Raw genomic sequence first — 27,963 nt, forward strand, 5'->3', positions numbered from 1 at the left:
ACATTGCCCAGGAACCATTGCCAAGGAAGTTACCCAGGTTTCAGTGCATACAAATGACCACACAAAGGCTATGCTTAACCACAAGGCATATGCCTTTCCTCTAATCTGGGTCACCAGCCATTTGGGCTCTCAACCTCTGACCCTACCAACCACTCTGCAGGCTCCCCATATCCCGTGTTAATCCAGGACTCCTCAGCTCCACCATTCTGGCCTTTCTTGGTTACCACTCCCACACTCCGTATTGCTCCCACATCTCCAGGTCACGAGGGAGCTGTTGCCACACTGGTCTGGGCCTACTGCAGGGCACCACACTTGTGGTAGCCCTTGCAAATACATTGTTCTGAATTGCAAATAACACTCCTAACCCAAACACTGGAAACTGGTCATGCTGCAAGGGGGGGGGGGCACCCTTTCAGCCACTGGCCCTTTGATTTCATAGACCACTGCCTCTGTCACTGGCACTATCTGCTTCACTATTACGTGTGTAGATACATTTCCCAGCCTACTGCTGGCTACACCCACCAGGACAGATCGTTTTTCTTTCCTAAGTCCGTCCTGCCCCCATTCAGCCCTCCTTGGCACCACTGACTCAGCTCAAGGATCTCATCTTACTGCCCGTTTAACACGGCCCTAGGCTCTCCTGCAGGATGTCCAATGGAACTTTCACCTCCCCTACCACAGTAGGCCTCTGGCATTACTGAACCCCTCAGTGGTCTTTTAAAATCCCTGCTCCTTAAGTTCCAGGACAGTACATGGACTCTTAAACGGGCTTCCTTGCTGCAGTGACAATTTAAACTTTTGGCCACGTGGCTACCACTTTCCTTACATCAACTGGGCTTGCTTGGCTGTGCTGCCTGATTGCTATCAGAGGGGAATCTGCTGCCTTCATCTTATGGGAGGAGATTATTTACAAGTTTCCCAACAATTTTGAGTCCCTTACCAATTTAAAATGTCAATCATGGGGCACCTGGGTGGCTCAGTCGTTAAGCACTCTGCTCTTGATTGAGGCTCAGGTCATGATTTCAGAGTCGTGAGATTGAGTCCTGCCTCAGGCTCTGTGCTCAGTGTGGACTCTGCTGGAGATTCTCTCTCCCTATCCCATTGCTCCTCCCCCTGCTTGTGTATGCTCTCTAGCTCTGTCTCAAAATAAATAAATAAAAAATAATAAAATAAAATAAAATGTACATCATCTCTCCTTCCAATATTCATTAGTGACCCAATGGGGGATACCTGGTTAGTGATCACCCCCTGGTTATAGACAGTCCTGGCCCATTAGAAAAACGAAGACCCCTCTGCTGCTGGACCACACCTACCCACTTGATATGCAAATTCCAGCTGAAATTCCAAAGTGTAGTGGCCTTAGTGGATGGCTCATTCCTCCTAATCACACCTCCCCATAGGAAGTGGAGACAGTTGCACCCAGAGCAACCAACAGAAGAGTGTGGATCCTTAAAAGGGGGAAAGAGGCCCTCAGGTTGGCTGACACCAGCAACATTAGAAGATGGCAGTGTGGTGCAACAGTCACAATAGTTGGCCCTACTCCACCTTGGAGGAGGCCACCAGTGGGTTGCCAACCCACAACAGCCCCAGAGTAAATCTCCACATGGGGCAGTCAGTGTGTAGGCTTGAAAACTATAAAATGCAAATGTTCACTGCTGCCTCTTGTACTGTGCCGTCTGGGTGGTGGTGCTTCTCCTGTCCCTGGAAAAGCTGAAACAGCACAGCCACTCGTTTGCAATTGCACCCAGGGTTGGGGCATGGCTAGTGTTTGAAGTCAGCCCTTCAGGGTTTGAGCCTGAGATGACACCAGATGTGGATACTAGCTGATGAGTCAAGCTTTCTCTCTCACATTTAAGGGACCCCTGGCACAAATGCTTAAAGGCCACCAGCCCTGCCCGATTTGGTCACGAGCATCCTGGCCTCCAGAAACAGGCCATTACACTGCCCTAATTTCAATCCTAATTGGCTGATAGGTTTATGCAGTTCAGATGCATCTCTGGTACTACCAACCAGGCCACTCCTTAAACTGCTGGGAGCATATCACACAATTTTCTTTAGATCAAGGCTATCCAGGTGCTTCAAATGGTTCTGTTCAATGATAGACTCATGCCTTGGAAGAGAGTACTATTCAGTCATTTGTGAGGTGCATCTCTGGGGGCCCCCAAACTTTACTGAGAATTTGTGATACCAGTAAATGCTCCTGGCAGTGCAAGCAAACCTTAATCAGGGCATCTTGAATCCATGAGACCTTTTGGCCTCTCAGTGCCCCTCCTGAGTCACCCTCCTCTGGGATGGTTCCTTCATCTGTGGCAATGCTGGAGATGATGACACCCAGGCCCATGATGGCATGGCAATCTGAGACATGACCACATGGACAGCGAGGATTCAAGATGTGGCAGTGTCCTCACCCATGACACAGCCTCATCTTGAATGGTACCTCTGGGACCTTTGCCTGTAGCAGAGATGGCACCCAGCAATGCATGACAGCTGATGATGGTGAACACTCTCCAGCTTGGTTGTGAACTGAACTCTTACTTATCATAATTCCCTGCTGGTAACCCCCTTGAGTGGTGTTTTCCAGAGCTAGCTATGTTTACCCCAAGCCTCCTTGCTTGCCGCTTGACTGTGAGGCAGGCTCCTCTCTACTGTGACTTTAAGCTTTAGAAAGCCAGGTATGTGTCCAGTTTTATAACCTTGTGCCCCCCCACCCCCGCCCCCAAAACCCTTTACTCAATGGCTTACTCTCACCACTCTTGTTAGATTGGTCCTCATCATGCATCCTACTAGGAGTTAGTGAATTTAATTTCTGTTGAGAGGACCCTTCCCTGGCTGCAGATACCACCACCACCACAGCACCTTTACAGGATCAAAGCTGCAGAGTCACCTTCCTACACACCCCAAGGGGACCCTTCCCCATCAGTCACCATACAGGGCTCCATGATCTTCCTGTGAAGCCTCTAATCATCTTGTTCGTTAGTCACTCCTTAGTGATTTCTTAGTACAGACGGTTGGCTTTAGATTCCTTATCGACACAGCAAGAAGGTGTATGTGCTATAAAGACTACCACGTGCTGCATATATATATATCGATGATTCTGGACAAATTCAGACAACTCAACGGTTACAAGTATTCCATAATCTCACCCTAGTTATCAAATCTACTTTAACCTTATCCAAAGACTCTGACTTATTTTGTTGGCTGGACTTCAATAAATGAAGGGAATGGTGTGACAGGATTTCAAACTGTGGTTTGTTCAATGATACTACTGATTGACATTTATGCTTTGCTCACATGTTTCATATACTGGGTGACCAATCCCTCCCTTTTAGTGGCTTTTATTTTTTTTTTATTTTTATTTTTTTAGTGGCTTTTATTATCTCTGCTGCCTGGGCAGTGCCCATGATTTTCCATAAAGACTAATGCCAAGGGATCGCGGGGTCAGTTGCAATGAGAAAACAGCTATTTTGATTTGCTGCCTAGGCATTTTACAGTATGACAGCCCTGCTCACACCCAAGATCTAGAATTCAGACTAGGACCTGAGTTTAGGATTGGCACCATAATTTCCTGCTTCATTTCCCCCAGGCATCTTCTAAAATAACTACTTAGAGTTAAGCCCACAACCAGTGACCTCCATCTCGACCTCCTTGTAATTAGGAGGTGCTTGCTCCCCTGCTCTCAATCCACTGCTTGCTGGTGACCTGGGCCTGAAGACTGCCCTTCCCCCAGCTCATTGCAACACCTCCCTTCTGGGATCTCTAAATAATAAGTCTTGTGGCTTTACTCTCTTTGTTTGGGTGCATTGAAACTGGATCTTTAATCAAAATGACTCCAAAGTTTTCACTTGCCCAAAGAGGGAGCTCAGATGTTGAGGAAGGTACCTGTTGCCCCTGTGTGGGTGGCTTGCACCTCTTCATTCAGCAGGTTATAGCTCAATACACTTGCTCTGCCTTCTCAGCGCAATTTACAATCAGTAACACTTTATATGTGGGACTTCTTTAGCTCTATTTGGAAGGTAAGTTCCTCCAGGAAACATTTTTGTTTGCTTTGCTGGGCTGTGTGTCTGCTTTTTAAGCATTTCAGCTGATCTCTATGGAAGAATACAGCTAACAAATGTAAAAGAAATGATAGATCTAAAGACAGCACCAGTGGAAGTTGAACACCACTGGATACAATGTTGAGAGAAATGGGATAGTCACACAGTTTCGAAGCATCCAGTCACAGCAAATTACAGAGGGGAAGATGCTTTCTAATGAAGAGACCTGGAGGGGAGTCACCTCTACCAACTGTCAGTTAGCGACCCTGACAGCAGGATGACCTGCATTATATGCCAGCTGTGATGCAGCAAGATGTCAGAAGCAGGACGTGGGGCATTTTCTGGTAATAATGTTTGAACTTCCATTTGATCATGAAGAAATGATTGGATACAACCACAATGGGGATGTTCTGTGAGACAACTAGCCTGAGTTCTTCAAACCAATCAACATTAGGGAAATATATAGCAAAAGAAAGAAAATGTTTGGGCCAGGGGTACTGTCCCAGGCTGTAAGAGACGAAAGAGACGGAACAAAATGTAATGCAAGGAACTTCACTGAATTCTGAATAGGGCAAAAAGCAGCTTTAGAGGACATTCTTGGGTCAGTTGGGAAATTTGCACAGACTGTACGTCCAGCAGTGTTATGATGAGAGAGGAGAACGTCCTCATTTTAGGAAATATCAGCTGAAGTACGTTGGGGTGGGGTGGGGAGTGTAACAGTGACCTCAACTTACATTCTGATGTTTCTTTAAAATAATATATACATTAGTTCGTATATATACACAGTGTGTATGTACACAGATACATGTATGTAGGGGGGCTGGGGAAGGTGCAGCATAATCTTACTAGGTCATCTAGGGGAACATTTACAGGTATTCTTTGCACTATTTAAAAAATTTCTATGTAGTTTAAAATTTTTTTAAATAAAAATATTGGAGGAAAACAAAAGTCTCACTTGTTTTTCTGACATCTAGATACTGTGAGTGTGGGCTTCTAACATGGGTGATGACCAGCTGGTGATTTTTTCATGAGTGGGGAGATTTCTCCCCCCTCCCCGGTCCCCAGGCCAAGATGAGGAGGTCCCTTGCCTCCCGTCTTCTCAGGATGAGCTTTTCCTGAAGTTCTGCCTCTTGCCAGGCTCCCCTTCCTGCAGGGCGCTGGGCTTCCTTTCCTAGCCCCTCTCCCTGGCTGTCAGAGCCAGAGCTCAGCATCAGACACCTTCCCCCCACCACCCCGATCCTCCTGGGGAGCGTTCAGGGTTGTGGATTTTTACTTGAAGTTTTGCTGGCTTCACAATACATTTTAAAAGATATATTTAAAAAACATTTTGTCTAGCTTTTAAAAAAGATGTTCTGCTGCTAAAGGCCTGTTTGGGGTATTTACTTCTCTAAACATACAAGTCTCTTCGGCTGTGCCCAACCTATACTCTAAGGTATTGATGGCTTTCTATTCTTATTACCTGAAGTTCTAAGCAATCTTCATATGCTGTCTGTGCTTTCTGCTGGTTCTTTCTAAGTGAGGGTGTAATTTTGCGTCTGAGATCATTTTCTGTGGGGACATGTGTCCGAGTCTTCTCTGGTCTGGTTGAGGTTTTGGTTGTGTTCCTGCCAGGTGGCCCAGTGGTATTACTAATTTGTGATTGGTTTTTCTATTAAGTTATTGTGTTGGGGGTTCCTGAGCCAAGTGGGTCATGTAATTTGATCTGTAGCACAGATTCATAGTTATAAATTCTGAGGGGACACTTCTTTTTCATCCACAACCCAGAATGACATAGTTAAATTTCTTCACTATTTCCTAGTACTGAGACCAGTTTTCTCCAGAGTGCTCTGAGGGACCCAAGTTCACAATGGAACTGTGTCCAGGCTCTCACAGGTCTCCACTCCTGACCTTCACAGGCATTAACGTGAGATGGGCATTTGACCCAGCACACCCAGCGCCAGTACTCTGCTACACCAAACCTTTTTTCCTGGGCACCTTTTTCTTCCTTCATACTCAGCTCCACATTTAATAGAATGTTTGCTGTATGTAATGGAGTTTCTTGGTGTTTGCATTGGCAGGAGTTTCAAGTAAATTTGTCTGTTTTGTTATTGGAACAGAAAGTTCCTTAATCTATTATTTTTGGTTTAGGTAAAAACAAACAAACAAACAAACAAACAAACAAAAAACCCAAACAAACACCAACAAAACCTGTAATTCTGTAAACAGGCAGAAAGCACCTCCCTGAGCACATGTTTAAACTTTTTAAAAGTCTTACATTGAGTCAAACAAAACCCACATTTATTTAAAAATAAAATTCTTTCCTGAATTAAAGGTCATCTAAACACATTAAGTTTGGTGAAAACAATTTCCATGGCATACAAAAACAAACTTTGCCTTGGAAGTCTATAAACAAACTCATTTCAACTTCCCAGTCCAGGAAACATTCTATTCATTTTGGTGCCTCTAGTGCTGGTCTGATAACTGGCACAGGGTGAGAGCCTGATTTTTATTCTTGTCATTAAATGACTTTGAAATTGTTTATCCACCCATCAAACAGGAAGAATCATCTTTTTCTTCTCGAATCACAGCTTGCCTTCTGCCCACCCCTAACCCCAACTGTACATCATCATTACTGCTACTTACAGACAAAGTCCCAGCCTATAGATTTCCTTGTGGGAAAAGGGAATTGGCATGGGGTCAGCTCTTCTGTACACGGTGAAGGTGGAACTTTCATCCTGGTTCCCAAGGGAATTTCAGATCCTTTGGATACAACCTTGATCACAGCTAAGGCAATGAAGGTTTGCGTGTGACAAGATTTGCCCAGGACACTAGCCTTTGAGTGCCCCGACAGACCTCTGGGGCTGGTGCTCTGTCCTGGTGGAATGTGAATGTGTTCTGCTGGGCCAGGGATGCATCTTGCTTCCCTATGCATCTATTTTACTACATCCTCACACACTTTTGTGGGGCTCCAACGCAGGGTGAAGGGCTCAGGAGCCCACACTGCCCTGTAGAGCAGCTTTCAGGAGGTTACGGGGCGGGGGGCAGGTCCCTCTAGGACACTATGAGTGCCCACTTGAGGGAGAGGTTCAGCTCTGGAAGGTGACAGGGTAATCTGCTGACTTAATCATGCTGGGCACACAGGGATTGTCCTCACCACCCAAGTTCTGGCATCTTGGGGTGGGGGTGGGAAGCTTCAGTAACAGGTCAACTGAAGTAAAGGGTGAAACTTTCAGAGAACCTCTGAGCCTGGTTTATGCAAGATATAGGTAATATAAAATGCCTTGTACAACCTCCGACTCCTGTTTCTCCTGTGGCTTTGGAATGTCGCGACTACCTGGGCAGAAGTTCCTCTATGCCTGGGACTCTCCTTCTGCCCATTGCCCTTCCAGTCTCCTGATAAAGAACTTTCTGGGCCTTCTGTGATTCCAGAAGGTCAGAGCAAAGTGTCTGCAGTTGCCTGGGCTGAACCTTTTTTTCAGAACAACTTGCAGTGAACCTGATTTTTTTTTTTTCAAAACAACTTGCAGTGAGCAAGCAGGGAAATCTGGCTCAAGGATGATACTCTTGGCAGAGAACCTGGGATCTGACTGTCCTTGGTTGGTCTGACCCCTGTTTTAGGATGGCCACAGTTGGGCAGCCCAGGTGGCTTAGCAGTTTAGTGCCGCCTTCAGCCTGGAGTGTGATCCTGGAGACCTGGGATCGTCGGGCTCCTTGCATGGAGCCTGCTTCTCCCTCTGCCTGTGTCTCTGCCTCTCTCTCTCTGTCTCCGTGTCTCTCATTTTTTTTTTTTTTTTTTAAAGGATGGCCACAGTTATCTGACAGACTCAGATTGGAAGCCTTACTCCATGGAGGTGGAGCAGTAGTGTCTCCCACCTGGAGGAGGCAAAGGACCTAGCAATAGTATGCTCAGGGGGAATTTAACTTAACTTTGAGGAAAGAGTTATACTTTAATTCAGTAAGGCCACCATATGATCAATGGACAGAGGCCTTGGGAATATGGGACTAAAATTGTTTTCTCCTTCAGATCTTTGAAAAACATATTTTTCCTTTTTTTTTTAAATTTTTTTATTTATTTATGATAGTTACAGAGAGAGAGAGAGAGGCAGAGACACAGGCAGAGGGAGAAGCAGGCTCCATGCACCGGGAGCCCGATGTGGGATTCGATCCCGGGTCTCCAGGATCGCGCCCTGGGCCAAAGGCAGGCGCCAAAATGCTGTGCCACCCAGGGATCCCCTATTTTTCCTTTATGAGCTTAAGAGACTTTTTTCCCATCTTCCCGACCTTGCTCTCTGTTCTAGAGGGAAACTAATCTGGTGATTTCATATAAGGACTTTCAGGAAATACTCACAAGATTCCAGCTGAGTAGTTTAATGAGACCTTGATCTTTCCTTTCTGTTTGCTTTAGGTGTTTTCTCCAGGATGCTTTGTGATTTCAAAGCTTCAGAAGTGTGCCACAGATCAGGAGGGCCGGTGGAGCAGGACTTACATTGATCCTGTGCCTTGGTTCCCTTGATATAGGATCTGCTTAAGGTAGGTCAAGGATCAGGCTATATCTATGCTTCACAATGGAAAGAGGTGGTGAAGGAAATAACCAATGAAAGCTCTGGTGATTATCTCCAGCAGATCTCACTGACAACACAGACCTTTGGTTCCAAACTGTTTTTGCTTTGTGACTATACATTTTCTGACACTGGCAAACTATTTTGGAATTGCAAATTTGGAATTATAAGGAGGAGTAATTTTGTGGCATGCACAGTGTCACTTTTCCTCCTGTACTTGTAGTGTACTTTGAGAACTGATGAAGGAATTCTTTCCAATGAACTCTGATGTGTCCTCAGAATCCTCCTTAAACAATGTTCCAAAGAGTCACTTCCATTACTTGCCATTGATAGTAGTAGGCTAAAAGATGAAACCTATTTGCCATCCCTGGTTTATAGTGTACATAATGCTCTGATAGGATATGCCAAAAGTTAAAAATGCAGTGGATTTTCTTTGTTTAGAATTCCATTCATTGATAATTGCAAACTAAGCATTTTTATTTTGTTTTGTTTGTTTCATTGGACTCCCTGGGTGCCTCACACAATTCTATAGTCATAAAATATCCTTCTGGACACACTGCAGGGTTATCTTACACATTTAAAAAAATCTCTTTGCTTTTATTTACTTCACAAAGTGATAGCTACATTTGTTTCTGATTTTATTTCACTCAGTTTAAATTGCATTTTTTCTGATATTTTCAAAACTTAATATTTGCCCACTTACAGAAATTACCGTGTAAGGAAACTGAACCCCCAAATGAATTAAGTCAAACAATAAGGAGCTAACACTTATTAAAGGATAATATATATTAGGCTCAATTTCGAAGTGCTTTACTTGTATTATTATAATTTTAAAGTTCTGACCATAATCATGCCAGAGAGATACTATCGTTTTTCCTATTTTACAGATAAGGAACCTAAGTCTAACAGAGCTTAAATAACCCCCCAGAATCCTATCTTTGGCCAGGAAGTTGAGGTTCAAAGCTTCTTGGTCACTATACTGTTCTTACCACAGTGGAAAGAGAAGTTTCAAGTGTAAAGGTGATCATTACAGTTCAGTGCCAAGATGCTCACATTGAACAGACAGAATGGGATATATTAGATCCATTGAATTCTCCACATTTTCAAGCAATGACTTTATGTTATAAAATTAGATTAGATTATGAAATTAGAGTGGTAAACATAACTGTCTAAATAAACCATACTTTAAGGTTCTATATGTTAAACCAATTATCTTACCTACTAAGATAGGTAAGCCAAGTGTTTACTGAAGATCCTTGCTCTGAACTATAAAACTAAATTCTAATATACTATATATTTGATTTCAGTTTATGAAATCTGTTTCTGTTTGTTCTGGGGAGAAAAGAGTGAGACGGTAGAAATCATATACCTCTCTTTACAAGGATTGGCAATTTCTGGAAATTTTATGTTCTGAACTTTCAACAACACTGTTAATATTCATCAACTCTTGAGGCCCACACCCAGAACTTAAATCACAGTTATCTGGATGATGTGTTCAATTGTGAACCACAAATAAAACTTAATAATTGCTTCTGCTACCCATGTAGAAATGCCTCAGGACTTCTAACTGAACTAGCCAATGGGAAGGATGGCAGAATGAATCCTCAGGGAGAAGTGACCAGCGAAGGCTGGACTGCTGTTCACATCTGGACTATAATAATTTAAATAGTAAGTGGGTTTGTGGGTACCATGTAGGGAAATACAGAGTATAGGAACTTAGATAGTTCAGAACTAGAAAACTATGGAGTCTTTTGTCTGAACTCTTAGGTAGATAAATGGTCCTTATTTGTCCATCCATGCATCGATCCATTGTCCAACAGATAGTTACTAAATAACTTCCATATGCTAGGCATCTCCTGAATGCGATGAAGCTTCACATCTGGTACAGGGAGACAGATAACAACAAAATGATAAACAAGATTGTAGCAGGTGCTATGCTATGAAGAAATAAGAAAAGCCATGATAAAGAGCAATGAGGTCATGACATGATAAAGAGCTGAGAGTCATGGAAGTGCTCTTGGAGGTGGTGGAATTCAGGCGGGAAGGAAGCCAGGCTAGCCAAGAGCCTTGACAAGGGAATAGCAGGCCGACAGAGCAGCAGGTCCTAAGACTCAGGGCATTACCTGCTTCTGAGCCAATAGAAGGCTCCAGTGTACTGACCTGGGGCAAGATCAAAAAGTAGATGGTGATCAGGTTAAGCAGATTTTGGGACTGAAAGCAAGTGTGGGTTTTATTCTAAATTAAGAGGACCCCTTTGAAGGGTTTGAGTCCCTTGCTAAAAACCAGAGCTGTGATTTACACCAGACAGGGAGCACACTGACTGCTGTTGGAAAATGGTTGGTAGGACACAGGAATGCCAAAGAGGAAGAGAATTTCAGAAACTCTTCTGCAGTCACATAATTACTTATTGGAATTTGTTCAGCTTTGGAATAATGTTACAAAGGCGTTCACTTTATAGACTCATTCTGGAGTATAGGTTTTGGCAACAGTTATGGGAACATGTACTCTGGTTAATGCTATTACAGACCTGTGGCATCCATGGGGAAAAAAACCAGTCACAGATCCCAGCTGCCTTACCTGTTGGCACCTTTTTAGTGAACACACCTGTTGGGGTGTATTGACTTACTATTTGGACACCTGAATTAATTTCTGTCCACAAAAGAAGCATTTTCATAGAAAGTTAGACTCACTAGTTACTTGTGAGATATCACATGATTTCATCATTGGTGGGCTTAAAAACAAGAGGATTAAAGAATTATTTACCTGATTATGAGGAAGTAGAGGGCATGTTGGAGCCTGTGAACACATTTGATCTGTGGATAATGGGCTTGTCCTGGCTGCCCACTGACTTCTTCCTTCCTTCCAGGTGAAGAAGAAAAATGCAGTTGAGTGAAACTCAACTTTCAGAAAGGGATAGGACTATAATTTTAGGTAAGTTTGTATTTGAGACCAAAATGAAACAAAACAAAAAATTTTAGGGGAGAAAAGTAAACTTTTCTAGTGATGGAGTCCCACGCCCGGGAAACTTACTACCTCAATGTGTATTTCTTTAATAGATTCTTCTTTAATTAATGAACTTCCTGAGATAGGGGCCATGACCCATCTGCATGTCCCCAGAGTCTGTTCTTTGTCCTGGTTGGGATAGGAGGTCACAGGACAGTGTATAGAGAGGGAGTTAGTTGAGATGGGTCCTGAAGGTGTTCTACGGGATGTTGGTATTTTAAATATTTTATTTATCTATTCATGAGAGACATATACAGAGAGAGGCAGAGACACAGGCAGAGGGAGAAGCAGGTTCCTCTCAAGGAGCCTGATGTGGGACTTGATCCAGCAACTGGGGATCCCACCCTGGGCCAAAGGCCGGCCCAACCGCTGAGCCAGCTAGGCATGCTGGGGCGTTGGTATTTTCAGAGAATTCACGTCTCCTTAAGGGAAGACTCATGATTGCCAAGTTAGGAGGCTGGGTGGGGCAAAAGCATGTGAATCTCGCTCCGGAGTTGAACTGGAACCAAATCAGGCTTGGCTGCTTGGAAACTCATGACTGACATGGAGACTTTTCCCAGCAAAGCTATAGTTAGGACTTTTTCCTAACCAAGTAGGAAAATGAGTGCAACTAGTCTCTCCTGAGTGGCTTGGAGTGTCTGGCCCTCAGCTTGTAACCATTCTTGGAACGTGTAGCTGGGAACTAGTCAGCTCAAAAGAGAGTCTAGAAAGAAATTCAGACACATTTGTTAAAGGTCAAGAGAAAATGATACTTCCATTGCAATCTTTAGCAAGTTACAGTTGCCTTTGCCTGGACTACCTCCCAACTTAGCTTTTGGCCAGGATCTTGTTATGAGTTGAATTGTGTTTCCCTAAATTCTTATCTTGAAGTCCTAAACCTTAGTATTTCAGAATGTATATTTGGAGATGAGGTCTTTGAGTAGTTAAAGTGAAGTCGTTAGGGTGGACTCTAATCTAGTCTGACTCATGTCCTTATAAGAGGGTTGATTAGGGCAGAGAGCACACGGAGAGACCATGTGAGGACACAGCAAGATGGCAGCAATTTGTAAGCCAAGGAGAGACGCCTCAGGAGAAACCAAACCTGGCAACACCTTGATCTTGGATTTCTAACCTCCAGAACTATGAGAAGATAAATTCTGTTGTTTGAATCACTCAGTCTATGGTATTTTGTGTATCAGCCCAGCAAGCTACTATGGATATTCCTCAAGACTCAGCTGAAGCTTCTCACCTCCTTGGTGGGAAGCTTGACCTGTGGTGGTCCTCCTTGACCTCTGTCCCCTGCTCTACACTGTTTTTTGCCCCTCTCCTCAGGTGACTGTATAATCTATCACCTAGTGGAGTAAAGGGTTTAATTTTAGCAATTCTCACAGGATAATGGATTTAAACTTGTTGTTTCCTGGGTGAACAGGAGATGTAGGGTCATCCCTTGATCTGAACCTCCATGACACTTCGTGATATAATGTTGTCAGTAAATCTCTGAATGAGCATCTCTCTCACCAAAAAGATCATAAGCTTCTCAAAAGCAGAGATGTGACTTGATGACTCTGTGTCCCCAGTCACTGAACAGTGCCTGGCACATTGTAGCCAATCTGTATGTATTTACTGAATGAATAACTACATTTATATAGAAACTTGATGGCTTGGGACACCTGGATGGCTCAGCGGTTGAGCATCTGCCTTTAGCTCAGGTCGTGATCCCAGGGTCCTGGGACTGAGTCCCACATCAGGCTCCCTGGAGGGAGCCTACTTCTCTCTCTGCCTATGTCTCTTCCTCTCTGTGTGTGTCTCTCATGAATAAGTAAATTTTTTTTTTTTTTTAAAGAAACCTGATGGCTTGATGGGCTTAAAACTAATGGTATTTATTCAGTTCAAAAAAATCTCTAAAGTATAGGAAGAAAATCAAAGTTAACATAATTCCATGACCTATTAACTTGTTAACATTAATTCAAAACTGAAAGTAAGAAAAAATTTAAAAACACAAAGGCATGGGGCAGCCCCAGTGGCTCAGCGGTTTAGCGCCGCCTTCAGCCCAGGGCTTGATCCTGGAGACCCGGATCGGGTCCCACGTCAGGCTCCCTGCATGGAGCCTGCTTCTCCCTCTGCCTGTGTCTCTGCTTTTCTCTCTGTCTCTCTCTGTCTCTCTCTGTGTCTCTCATGAATAAATAAATAAAATATTTAAAAACAAAAACAAAAAAACACAAAGACAAGATAGGTTGGAAAGTAGTCTTTCTTCCCTCTGTTTCTACTCTCAGCTCTTTTTTCCAAAGGTAAACAATTGTCAATGTTTTCTAATGTATCTTTCCAATAAAAGGTTACACAAATATGTGTGTAGGTGTACTATCTATTTTTTATCCTTTATCTATCAATCACCTCTGTTTTATTTCTCTATTTTATCTTGTTTATCCAGAAGAGATCATCCTAAACACACTGCTCTGTACTTTGCTTTTTAAAACAATTTTATTTATTAGGGGGGAGGGGCAGAGGGAGAGGGAGAGAGAATCTCCAGCACACTCCCCACTGAGCATGGAACCCAACCTGGAGCTTGACCTCATGACTCTGAGGTCATGACCTGAGCCAAAATCAAAAGTCAGACCCTTAACTGACTGAGTCCCTCAGGTGCCCCTGTATCTTGCTTTTCTAAGCTTAGTAAAGCTCATGTAGCTTTTGATTTGAGTGCCTACAGATGTTCCTTCTCATTCACTCTTTTGCGTGACTACTCTATTCCATTGGAAAGATACACTTATAGTTTATTTAAGCAGTCCCCTAGGCTGTAGAGAGTTTTTCTGGACATACGTTTTGGAAAGTTTCATGATCAGATCTGCACTGCAAAATTGTAGGGCAGGGAAATGTACATTTAAAGTTTTGATAGATACAGTCAAATTTCCTCCAAGAAAAGAAGTACACTCCCACTACAGGATGAGCATCTATCTGCTTCCTCATACCCCTTCTGCACTGGGTATTCTCCAACATTGTGATATTTATTAGTTTATGAGGAGAAACGTACCCTGTTTGAATAGAAGCCATTTACATATAAGAAACCAAATATTTGCACATGTATTTCAATACCCCAGTTATCATTTGTCTTTTAACTTTGTGGCCTGTTTCTCTGGTAGTTAATGTATATAAATATATCCATACTTAAATTTGTCAATATTTTCCTTTATGGCTTCTGGGTTTTGTGCTCTGCTTTGCAAGAGCTTCTTTATTCTGAGATTCAAAGTAATTCTTTAATTTCTTTTTGCTTTTAAATCATTGATTCATTAGGAATCTATTCATTTTATTTTATTTAAAAAATTTTTTTTAAAGATTATTTATTTATTTGAGAGAGAGAGAGAGAGCATGAGCATGCACAAGCAGGGTGAGCTGCAGGCAGAGGGAGAGGGAGAAGCAGGCTCCCTGCTGAACAGGGAGCCTGATATGGGGCTCAAACCCAGGACCCTGGGATTATAACCTGAGCTGAAGGCAGATGCTTAACCAACTGAGCACTGGTTAAGCAAATGCTTAACCAACTGAGCCACCCAGCTCCCCCTGGAATCTATTCATTTAATGGGAAGACTTTGGTAAGATGTCAGCCTTATTTGGTTCAAGTGTTAGCCCCTGATTTTTTTAAATTTAAATTCAAGTTAGTTAACATATACTTCATTACTTCCTTCAGGGTAGAGTTCAGTGAGTTCAGTGACTCATGTATATAACACACAGAGCTCACCACATCAAGTGCTCTCCCTAATGCCTCTAATTCAGACACCCCATTCCACTGCTAACCTCCCCACAGTAACCCTCAGTTTATTCCCTATAGTTAAGAGTCTTTTATTGTTTGCCTCCCTCTCCATTTTTATCTTATTTTATATTCCTTCCTTTCCCCTATGTTCAAATATTTTGTTATTTAAATTCCACTATGAATGAAGTCATATAGTATTTGGTTTTCTCTAACTGACTTACTTTGCTTGGCATTAAACCCTCTAGTTCCATCCATGTCATTGCAGATGGCAAGATTTCATTCTTTTTGATGGCTGAGTGATATTCCGTTGCACATATATACCACTTCTTCTTTATCCATTCATCTGTCCCTGGGCTTCTGGGCTTTTTCCATATTTTAGCCATTGTGTGCATTGATGCTATAAGCATTGGGGTGCATGTTCCCCTTCAAATCACTCTTTTTGTATTCTGTGGAATAAATACCTGTGCAATTGCTGGGTCCTAGGGTAGCTCTATTTTTGACTTCTAGAGGACCCTCCATATTGTTTTCCAGAGTGGCTGCACCAGTTTGCATTCCCACCAACAGTGTAAGAGGGTTCCCCTTTCTCTACATCCTAGTCAACATCTGCTGTTTCCTGAATTGTTAATTTTAGCTATTCCGATATGTGTGAGATGGTATCTCATTGTGGTTTTGATTTGTATTTTCCTGATGATGAGCAATGCTTCAAATGCATTGTGGAGCATTTTTTCATTTGTCTGTCAGCCATTTGTATGTCTTTTTTGGAGAAATGTCAGTTCATGTCTTCTGCCCGTTTCTTGACTGGATTTTTTGTTGTTTGGGTGGTAAGTTTCATAAGTTCTTTATAGATTTTCGATACTAGCCTTTTATCTGATATGACATTTGCAAAAATCTTCTCCCATTCTGTGTGTTGTCTGTTAGCTTTGTCGATTGTTTCCTTTGCCATGCAAAAGTTTTTTATTCAGATTAAGTCCCAATAGTTCATTTTTGTTTTTTTTCCTTTGCCTCTGGACACATGTCTAGCAAGGAGCTGCTGTAGCTGAGGTCCAAGAGGTCGTTGCCTGTGTTCTCTAGGATTTTGATGGATTCCTGTCTCACAGGTCTTTCATCTATTTTGAATTTATTTTTGTGTATGCAGTAAGGAAATGGTCCAGTTTCATCTTCTCATGTAGCTGAACAGTTGTCCCAATACCATTTGTTGAAGAGACTGTCTTTTTTCAGTTGGATATTCTTTCCTATTTTGTCAAAGATTAGTTGACCATAGAATTGAGGGTCCATTTCTGGGTTCTCTTCCATTGATCAATGTGTCTGTTTTTGTGTCAGTGCCGTACTGTCTTGAGGATTATAGCTTTGTAGTAGAGCTTGCAGTCTGCAATTGTGATGCCTCCATCTTTGGTTTTCTTTTTCAACATAACTGGCTATTAAGGATCTTTTCTGGTTTATACAAATTTCTGAATTCTTTGTTCCAGCTCTGTGAAAAATGCTAGTGTTATTTTGGTAGGGATAGCATTGAATGTACATGTAGACTGCTTTGGATAGCATAGATTTTTTTAAAAAGATTTATTTATTTATGAGAGAGAGAGAGAGAGAGAGAGAGAGAGAGACAGGCAGAGGGAGAAGCAGGCTCCATGCAGGGAGCCTGATGTGGGACTTGATTCTGAGTCTCCAGGATCATGCCCTGGGCTGAAGGCAGCACTAAACCGCTGAGCCACCCAGGCTTCCCTAGCATAGACATTTTAACAATATTTGTTCTTCCAATCCATGAGCATGGAATATTTTTTCATCTCTCTGGGTCTCCCTCAGTTTCTTTCATAAGTGTTCTACAGTTTTCAGAGTATATATCTTTTACCTCTTTGGTTAGGTTTATTCCTAGATATTACATGGTTTTTGGTGTAGTTGTAAATGGGATCAATTCCTTGATTTCTCTTTCTTTTATCTCATTGTTAGTGTATAAAATGCAACTGATTTTTATGTGTTGATTTTATATCCTGTGACATTGCTGAATTGCTGTATGAGTTCTAACAATTTTGGGGTGGAGTCTTTGGAGTTTTCTACCTAGAGTATCATGTCTTCTATGAAGAGTGAAAGTTGACTTATTTGCTGATTTGGATTCTTTTTATTTCTTGTTGTTTTCTGATTGCTGAGGCCAGGACTTCCAGTACTATGTTGAATAACAGTGGTGAGAGTGGACATCCCTGTTGTGTTCCTAACCTTAGAGGAAAAGCTCTAAACTTTTTCTCCATTGAAGATGATATTAGCTGTGGGTTTTTCATAGATGGCTTTTATGATATTGAGATATGTTCCCTTTACTTATACATTGTGGAGGGTTTTAATCCAGAAAGGACACTATTTTGTCAAATGCTTTTTCTACATCTATTAAGAAGATCATATGATTCTTATCCTTTCTTTTATTAATGTGGTGTAGCATATTGATTGATTTGTAGATGTTGAACCGTCCCTGCAGCCGAGGAATAAATCCCACTTGGTCATGGTGAATAATCCTTTAATGTACTCCTGGATCCTATTGGCTAGTATCTTGGTGAGAATTTGGTATCCATGTTCATCAGGGATATTATTCTGTAATTTTTTTGATGGTATCTTGTCCAGTTTGGGATCAAGGTAATGCTGGTCTCATAGAAAGAGTTTAGAAGTTTTTCTTCCATTTCTATTTTTTGTTTTCTAAATTAATTAATTAATTAATTAATTTTCTTATATTTGTTTTTATTTAAGTTCAGTTGGCCAATATATAGTATAACATCCAGTGCTCATCCCATCAAATGCCCTCCTCAGTGTCCATCACCCAGTTACCCAACCCCCATGCACTTCCCCTTCTGCAACCCTTTGTTTATTTCCCAGAGTTAGGAGTCCCTCATGGTTTGTCTCCCTCTCTAATTTTTCCCAGTAGGTTCCCATCCTTTCCCTTATAATCCCTTTCATTATTTCTTATATTCCCCATATGAGTGAAACCACACGATGATTGTCCTTCTCTGATTGACTTACTTCACTCAGCATAGTACCCTCCAGTTCCATCCATGTCGAAGCAAATGGTGGGCCTTTGTCCTTTCTAATGGCTGAGTAATATTCCATTGTATATATAGACCATCTCTTCTTTATCCATTCATCTGTTGAAGGACTTTGAGGCTCCTTCCACAGTTTGGCTATTGTGGACATTTCTGCTATGAACATTGGGGTGCAGGTGTTCTGGCATTTCACTGCTTCTGTATCTTTGGGGTAAATACTCAGTAGTGCAATTGCTGGGTCATATAGTAGCTCTATTTTTGACTTTTTGAGGAACCTCCACACTGTTTTCCAGAGTGACTGCACCAACAGTGTAAGATGGTTCCCTCTTTTTCCACATCCTCTCCAACATTTGTTGTTTCCTGTCTTGTTAACTTTTGCCATTCTCATTGGTGTGAAGTGGTATCTCATTGTAGTTTTGATTTGTATTTCCCTGATGGCATGATGCAGAGCATTTTCTCATGTGCTTGTTGGCTATGTGTATGTGTTCTTTGGTGAAATTTCTGTTCATATCTTCTGCCCAGTTCATGATTGTATTTTTTGTTTCTTGGATGTTGAGTTTAATAAGGTCCTTATAGATCTTGGATACTAGCCCTTTGTCTGATACGTTATTTGCAAATATCTTCTCCCATTCGTAGGTTGTCTTTTAGTTTTGTTGACAGTTTCTTTTGCTGTGCAGAAGCTTTTTATCCTGATTAAGTCACAATAGTTCATTTTTGCTTTTGTTTCCTTTGCCTTCATAGATATATCTTGTAAGAAGTTTTATGTCCAAGTTCAAAAAGGGTGTTGCCTGTGTTCTCCTCTAGGATTTTGATGGATTCTTGTCTCACATTTAGATCTTTCAACCATTTTGAGCTTATCTTTGTGTATGGTAAGAGAAAGTTCCAGTTTCATTCTTCTGCACGTGGCTGTCCAATTTCCTCAGCACCATTTCTTAAAGACACTGTCCTTTTTCCAGTGGATATTCTTTCCTGCTTTGTTGACTATTAGTTGACCATAGAATTGAGGGCCCATTTTTGGGTTCTCTATTCTGTTCCATTGATCTATGTGTCTGTTTTTGTGCCAGTACCACACTGTCTTGATGATCACAGCTTTGGAATACAGTTTGAAATCCAGCCTTGTGATGCCCTCGGCATTGGTTTTCTTTTTTCAATATTCCTCTGGCTATTGGGGGTCTTTTCTGATTCCTTACAAATCTTAAGATTATTTGTTCCCACTCTGAGAAGAAAGTCCATGGTATTTTGTTAGGGATTGCCTTGAACATGTATATTGCCTGGGTAGCATGGACATTTTCACAATATTTATTCTTCTAATCCATGAGCATGGAACGTTTTTCCATTTCTTTTTTTTTTATTTATTTTTATTTATTTTTTATTTTTTATTTATTTATTTATTTATTTATTTATTTATTTATTTTACGTTTTTCCATTTCTTTGTGTCTTCCTCAATTTCATTAAGATGTGTTCTGTAGTTTTTAGCTATAGATCCTTTACCTCTTTGGTTAGGTTTATTCCTAGGTATCTTATGGTTTTTGGTGCAATTGTAAATGGGATTGTAAATGGGATTGTTAATTTCTCTTCAGTCTCATTGTCAGTGTATAAAAATGCTACTGATTTCTATGGATTGATTTTGTATCCTGCCACAGGGCTGAATTGCTATTTGAGTTCTAGCAATCTTGGGGTGGAGTCTTTTGGGTTTTCTACATACAGTATCATGTCATCTGCGAAGAGGGAGATTTGGACTTCTTCTTTGCCAGTTAGAATGCCTTTTATTTCTTTTTGCTATCTGATTGCTGAGGCTAGGACTTCTAGTACTGTGTTGAACAATAGTGGTGAAAGTGGACATCTCTGTCATGTTCCTGATCTTAGGGGGAAAGCTCTCAGTTTTTCCCTATTGAGAATGATATTCACTGTGGGCTTTTCATAGATGGCTTTTATGATATTGAGGTATGTTCCCTCTATCTCTATACTTTGAAGTGCTTTAATCAAGAATGGATGCTATATTTTGTTCAAATGCTTTCTCTGCATCTATTGAGAGGATCATATGGTTCTTGTCTTTTTCTTTCTTTCTTTCTTTCTTTCTTTCTTTCTTTCTTTCTTTCTTTCTTTCTGATTTTATTTATTTATTAATGAAAGACACACACACACACACACACACACACACACACACACACGGAGGCAGAGACACGGGCCGAGGGAGAAGCAGACTCCATGCAGGGAGCCTGATGTGGGACTCGATCCTGGGTCTCCAGGATCACGCCCTGGGCTGAAGGCGGCGCTAAACCACTGAGCCACCTGGGCTGCCCTTGTCTTTTCTTTTATTGATGTGATCTATCACGTTGATTGTTTTATCAATGTTGAACCCCCTTTGCATTCCGGGGATAAATCCAACTTGGTCATGATGAATAATCCTCTTAATATATTGTTGGATCCTATTGGCTAGTATCTTGATGAGAATTTTTGCATCCATGTTCATCAAGATATTGGTCTGTAATTTTCTTTTTTAGTGGGTCTTTTGGTTTTTGGGATCAGGGTAATGCTGGCCTCATAGAAAGAGTCTAGAAGTTTTCCCTCCATTTCTATTTTTTGAAACAGCTTCAGAAGAATGGATATTAGTTCTTCTATAAATATTTGGTACAATTATCCTGGGAAGCCATCTGGCTTTGGAATCTTGTTTGTTGGGAGACTTTTTAAAAAAAGATTTAATTTATTTATTCATGAGAGACACAGAGAGAGGCAGACACGTAGGTAGAGGAAAAAAGGAGGCTCCATGCAAGGAGCCAGATGTGGGACTCAATCCTGGGAATCTAGGATCATGCCCTGAGCCAAAGGCAGATGCTCAACCACTGAGCCACCCAGGTGTCCCTTGTTGGGAGATTTTTGTTGGGAGATTTTTGATTCCCACTTCAATTTCCTTCCTGGTTAGGGGTGTTTTCATGTTCTCTATGTCTTCTTTTTTTAGTTTTAGTAGTTTCTGTGTTTCTGTAATGCATCCATTGCTTCCAGATTGCCTAATTTGTTGGCATATAGTTGCTCATAATACATTTAAAAAAAAAGATGTTATCTATTTATTTATGAGAGACACAGAGAGAGGCAGAGACATAGGCAGAGGGAGAAGCAGGCTCCCTGTGGGGAGCCTGTTGCAGGACTTGATCCTAGGACCCTGGGATCACAACCTGAGCCAAAGGCAGATGCCTGACCACTGAGCCACCCAGCTGGTACCATTAACATTTTTACATTGTTTTGCCTTTCAAGAACATGATATATATTATTGTCACACACACACACACACACACACACACACACATATATTTAATATTTGAGTATAACTGACACATAATGTTATGTTAGTTTCAGGTGTACAACCATATTGATTCAACAAGTTTATACAAAAACAGCTGCCATTAGCCCACATATATCACATCATATTCTTTGGATATATTCTATTGATAATGAACATGTTATTTATCTTTTTATTATATTAATTCCTAAGTATTTTACTTTTTGTTGCTATTGTAAATGGGATTTTTTTCTCATATTCATTTGTGGTTAATGATTGCATATGTGAGAAATTCAAAATATATGTAGATTTTCTGGATAGATGCAAGCATCAACTGCGAATGGCAGTAGTGACTTTAAGGACCACAGGGTTGGTGGTTTGTTGTTAAATGCCAGTGACATGCTGAAGGGATAGAGTGAAGGCCCAAGTTTGCCAGCTGCCAATTCAGGGCCTGTTGTGGAGTAAGACATCTTCCTTGGCAGCATTCAAAAAGACTGCCATCTATCTTTTCTAGAAATAACACTGCAGAAAAGTACACTAAGGATTTAATCGTGAGTGTGGCAGAACGACATGGCAGATTTAATGTGCAGGTGTTGGTGGGATTTGATGTGAGGTCCAGGAGCAAACAATCAAGAAAGAATTCTTGAGATGTTGTCAGTGCAAGAAAGGTTATTTATTTATTTATTTATTTAAGCATGGGGACAGGACCCATGGACAGAAAGAGTGGCCTTAGGATTATGAAGAGGGATTGATTATATACTATTAAGTTGGTGGGATGATGGGGAGAAGCAAAGGAAATTTCCAAAAGGATTTTCATACATTAAAGAAGATTTACAAGGATCCCAGAGGCCTTGCCATTGTCAGGCTAAGATTGTTTTTTGCCTCTAGCAAAACATTAATATTAAGAGAGTTGGGAGTTCCTGGAAGAATGTCATGCTCTGCCTGTCTCAAGTATTTGTCAATAGGCTGTAAGTTGTAAGGAAATGTAATTTTATCTACATTTATCTATTTGCCTTTGTTCTCTGTGTCAGATGTGACAGGGCTTTGCTAATATCAGGAAGCATAGAAACTCAGACCTGGAATATCCTGAGAACCTCAAGTCTTTGTACTTTCCTGAAACACTCTGGTATTACAAAATTGGTCACATTATGGCTCAATTGGGAAAGGTATATCCTGTTTCTGGGGGAAAAGGATTGTACATAAGAAGCGTTGAAGGACGAGGCCAGGAAGTGGTAGATAACTTGGGAGTGGATATAAAGTGTGTTTGACTGGGGCCTGGTGGACAGGCTATAGAACTAGAAAAGAGTTAAATCATGAGGACACTCTCCCATGATTCCAAATTTAACATCCTGACAAGGTGGTCTGGAGCCAGTCTTACTCTGCTGCTGCTGGGATGACCCCTCACAGCTACAAAATGATACCCCAAGAAGCAGGTTTTCTCAATTCAATCCATGTGATATTTTGAGGGGAAGGAGGATCACTGAATGCACTGTAGGGTATTTAATAGCATCCCTAGCCTCTGCCCATTAGATGTCAGTAGTGTCTCCCCAGCTGTGATAATCAAAAATTTCTCCAGACTATTGAATATCCCCTGGGGGAAGGGGAACTCACTCCCAATTAAGAACCACTGTTTTAGAAGAAGAGGAAAATAGTCTTTGTTTCCAGGGAAGATAAAGATGCTCTGTGGAGCTTCTGGTAAGTCCCACTAAGAAATCCACAGTGCACACTCCTATGGCTCTGGAGCAAGATCTTGTTGTTTACAGTAGAGAGCTGTTATCTGAAGACCAGCCCATGGCACAGCATACTCAGTGGTAGCAGATTAAGCACCAGTTCTTTCTTTCTTTCTTTATTTATTTTTAAAATAAATTTATTTTTTATTGGTGTTCAATTTACCAACATACAGAATAATACCCAGTGCTCATCCCGTCAAGTACCCCCCTCATAAGCACCAGTTCTTGAAAGGTCAAGTGACTATGAAGGCAGAACTGCTCACCACGAACTAGGTACTGTCAGACCCATCATATCATAAAGTTGCATAAGCAGCAATCCATTGTTTATTAGAAATGGACATTTAGGATCAGACCTGAGCAGATCCAGAAGGCATCAGTTTCATGAATAGATTCTCAACACTTTCTTCTGTCGTCTCATCTTCTCTCCTGCTCATTCTTATCACCTTGTGAAGAGTTCCATATGACCAGCTGATGGAGTAAAGATGTGAATTAGGATGGATTTGTAGTCTGTGTGTTCCTTATGTTGTTGAGATCCAGTCATAGGCTATTTCCATATCACTGGGATGGTGTAAGACTATAATGAGGTAAAGAATTCTCAGTGAGCAGAGCTCTGAGCATCATTTGTGTGGAGGCAAAACTGTCCTGAGCTGAGAATATACACGGACTTCTGGGCAGAATAAAATGGGCCACAGGTTGACCAGTGTCTTGGAGGAGCAAGATTAAATACTGGAAATTTGGAGATCTGGGGCAGAGCAATGTGAATGGATCTATGCACATGGGAATAAAGTGTGTGGACCTCTGTGTCTGTGTCTCCTACAATGCCCACCATAAAGGATTCACAACATCCACTTCAGACTGCTGGACCAGAGTTCCTAGTCCCCAGAGGAAGAACATTTCTGAAAGGGACTTGATAAAAGTACAACTAAATTTAAAGTTATTGTTATTGCCCTGGCCAGTTTTGCCTCTTCATGACTGTGGAACAGTAGCCAAAAATGAATAACTATGTTGCCAGGTGTAATCAACCTGATTACCTTGATGAAAGAATTGGTACCATATACTGGAGGCAGAGAGGAGTATGTCTAGAGCTTGGGAGACTCCAACTGTCAGGGCCAACCAGCAATCACATCTTCTCTATGACCTCCTTTAACAGTGCTTTTCAGGATTTCTTAGAGATTCTTTGTGGCATGCTCATTTAGTGGCCCTCTATGAATCTGGGCTAGCTCACATGGTCTCCCTCTCCCTCCCTGAATCACACCCACTTTTCTGGTGGGAATCTCCTCATCTACCAGGGAAACCATTTATATTCAAATTATTGCCTCATATCCACTTCTGGGAGTGCCCAGAAGATACTGACATACAAAGAAAACCTAAGAAAACTAACCAGAAACAGAGCTAACAAAAATTTGGTAAAGTGATCACTATATGCATGCACACATGCACATACACACACATGCACACCCATGTATAAAATATTCGCATATAATCAATGACTTTTTTTGATGCTAGTACTAAAGAAAAAAGTTAAAAACAAAAAAGGAAAGAAGATCCTTTTCAAGACAACAAAGAAAGTGAAAAATAAAAAAATTCACAAAATATGTTCATATCAATATAAAAATTATTAGAGGAAGAAAATTCTATAAAATGTAAATATGTGCAATTATATTCTGTTTGTGAAAGTGAAGATTTAATTTAAGCAAGAATATAAAATCATTCTATAATGCAGTTTCAATGAAATTACAACTTCTTTAATTTTGAAAAATATTCTAAATCAACTTATAAAACAAAAATAAGGGAAGTGATAATTTTATTCTTATAGGTTGGCATTATCATAGATAAGCAGATTAGTGTAAGAGAATATATGTAATCATCGCTTCAGAAAGAATGTAGAATCTCAAATTAGTGGGAAATAATGTGTTACTTGGTTAATGTTTGGAAAATTGGGGAAAAATTAATTTAGATCCCTACGTCATGCTATATATGATTATGGACACATTTAAGATTTAACCTGCAAGTGTCCTTAGAGATGGATGAATGCTTTCCAAATCTCTCTCTCTTTTTTTTAAAAGATTTTATTTTTAAGTAATCTCTATACCCCGTGTAGAGCTCAAACTTATGACCCCAAGATCAAAAGTTGCATGCTCCACTGACTGAGCCAGCCAGGTGTCCCTAATGCCTTGTTAATCTTGAAATGAATATCAAAAACCATAAAAGGAAATAAATGTAGGATTTGATTACAAATCCTAAAAATTTGAGAAAATAGAAAAATATCTGCATGACAAAAAAAGCATAAACCAAGTTAAATATAAATGAAGAACTTTGGGAGAAATTAAATATATACATATACATGCAGATATATAATATATAAACATATCCATACCTTATAAACCAGTAAGAAAAAGTATGAACACCTCAAAACAATAGAGGTAACAATAGTATGAAACAGGGAAATCAGTCACACACACACACACACACACACACAAACGCATACTTGCGAACCCCCCTCCCACACACAAAACTCTAAAGCATGAATGGTACATAATACCAATAACAAAACAAATCACACAAAATGAAAATGAGTAAAATCTATTGGCTATCAGATTATCAAAAACTAAGGGGTGATGATAAGGCCCATTGGAGGGAAAAGTGTGGGAAAACTGGTCCTCTTCTACACTCCAGGTGGGAACATCCCTGGGGAAGCCTCTATGGGAGGTGATCCAGCATATCCACATATCTATCAACTCTGTTAGGTCTCCCCAGCTTGCGGCCAAGACATGGTGCTGAAGGATAAAGAGTAGCTCAAACCCTCCATGAACAAGAAGTACATGGCAACTTTGTTCATACCCTCATCAAGGGATTTCATCAAGGGATTCTCAGTTCTTCCCAGTTCTTGGCACCACATAACCAATATGCTTTGCCCCAAGTACATTAGCCCTGGCACACACCTGAATCTCAGTACTGCACCCTTAATACCTGCAGGGCCATGCAGGTATAATCCACTCCTTGAAGAAAGCAGGTAATGAGCATTCAAGGAGTCCAAGTGATAACACAGGAAATGTTTTTACTAATACCATTCAATTGATTTTCAATTAGCAGAGAAATGATTTCCCAGTAGGAAAACTGGATTCATTTTTCCTTCAGTGTCTCTTCTTTTTTGAGGTCTACTTTGGATGTGGACCATGACTTAGTCCCCAGGGCTCTTTATTCATTATGTCTTCTCACTTCTCAGATTTCAAAGTCTACTAGTTCCAGTAACCAGGTTTTAAGTCCAATTCAGAGATGATAGATGACTCTATTTTTACTCTGCCTTTAAGGAGTTATAGTGGAAATACTCTGAGAGGGTATTTTAGGGGTTTGGGTTACAGGGTTGGTAGAGGCAGTGATACCTGATAGGGAAACCAGCCAGGACACCCTCCATCCTCTCTTCTTATAGCAGTCTCTGGAGCCTCGCTGCTTTCCTTTTTTTTTTTTTTTTTTGCTTTCCTTTCTTAAAGACATCCTCTAAGTTGGCTAGAGAATGGGACATACTCCTCCTGGCTTTCTTTTGCTTGGGGTGAGGAACAAAGCACTGTCTCACTACTACAATCAAATGGAGCAGCAATCACAAGCACATGTTGTTCTGTGCATTGAAGTCTCTGTATGTTGTTCCTGATTACCTTTTGAAATGGAGATTGAGGTGTCTTTTTAGATTTCTCTGGTTTTATTTCTGAGTTTAAAACTCTAAATTCCTCCCTTTTGATACTTTCCTTGCAGCCTCTGTTTCTCTGAGGCCTTCTGCCCAGATGGCAGCTCCTGGTCAATAAACCCTCTCAGTGGCTTCTCCTCAAATGGGACAGTTTTCCTTGGTTAAATGAAAAGTCAGCTCCTCACTGAAGCATAGTTGAAACACCAAATGTATAGTGAATCTGAGATTATACTTATTACTAGAGCGACTCAAGCTAATTATGAGAAATGACAATGCACATGCTTTCACCCCAAATCTCAGTTTGTAGATCAGATACATGGAGTGGTTGCTATTTAAAATTGTGATTATAAAACCTATTTATCAACTCTTTTCTTTTGCAAGTTGTATATCCATAAATATGACAGTGGAGTTGAAAGCTCTATGCCTACGCATTGTCCCTTCTCTTAATAAGAGAACTCATGAGATTTATCTCTTTTGTTGTGAAATACACTTTAGATTATACACGATGTTTATAGCAGCAATGGCCACAATAGCCAAACTGTGGGAGGAGCCTCGGTGTCCATCGAAAGACGAATGGATAAAGAAGATGTGGTCTATGTATACAATGGAATATTACTCAGCCAATAGAAACGACAAATACCCACCATTTGCTTCAACGTGGATGGAACTGGAGGGTGTTATGCTGAGTGAAGTAAGTCAGTCGGAGAAGGACAAACATTATATGTTCTCATTCATGTGGGGAATATAAATAATAGTGAAAGGGAATATAAGGGAAGGGAGAAGAAATGTGTGGGAAATATCAGAAAGGGAGACAGAACGTAAAGACTGCTAACTCTGGGAAACGAACTAGGGGTGGTGGAAGGGGAGGAGGGCGGGGGGTGGGAGTGACTGGGTGACGGGCACTGGGGGTTATTCTGTATGTTGGTAAATTGAACACCAATAAAAAATAAATAAATAAAAAGAT

At 41.0% G+C, this 27,963-nt stretch overlaps 1 protein-coding gene and 1 long non-coding RNA gene across 3 annotated transcripts in view; one reads left to right on the plus strand and one right to left on the minus strand.

Annotated features, from left to right (window-relative positions):
- Positions 1–8,551, minus strand: part of LOC140643020 (sulfotransferase 1C1-like) — a 34,174-nt gene extending 25,623 nt beyond the window's left edge. For both annotated transcript variants that reach the window (XM_072844355.1, XM_072844356.1), the window contains exon 1: positions 8,362–8,551. The gene's annotated coding sequence lies outside the window, so the exon portion shown is untranslated. The remainder of the gene's footprint in view (positions 1–8,361) is intronic.
- On the plus strand, positions 8,177–27,845 carry LOC140643021 (uncharacterized). Its single transcript, XR_012039404.1, has 4 exons — positions 8,177–8,543; positions 10,120–10,240; positions 11,439–11,503; positions 27,495–27,845. It is a non-coding gene; the product is annotated as an uncharacterized lncRNA (long non-coding RNA).
- Positions 27,846–27,963: the final 118 nt, after the last annotated feature.

The sequence above is a fragment of the Canis lupus genome, chromosome 11, assembly GCF_048164855.1.
Source record: "Canis lupus baileyi chromosome 11, mCanLup2.hap1, whole genome shotgun sequence".
NCBI classification, from domain to species: Eukaryota; Metazoa; Chordata; class Mammalia; order Carnivora; family Canidae; genus Canis; species Canis lupus.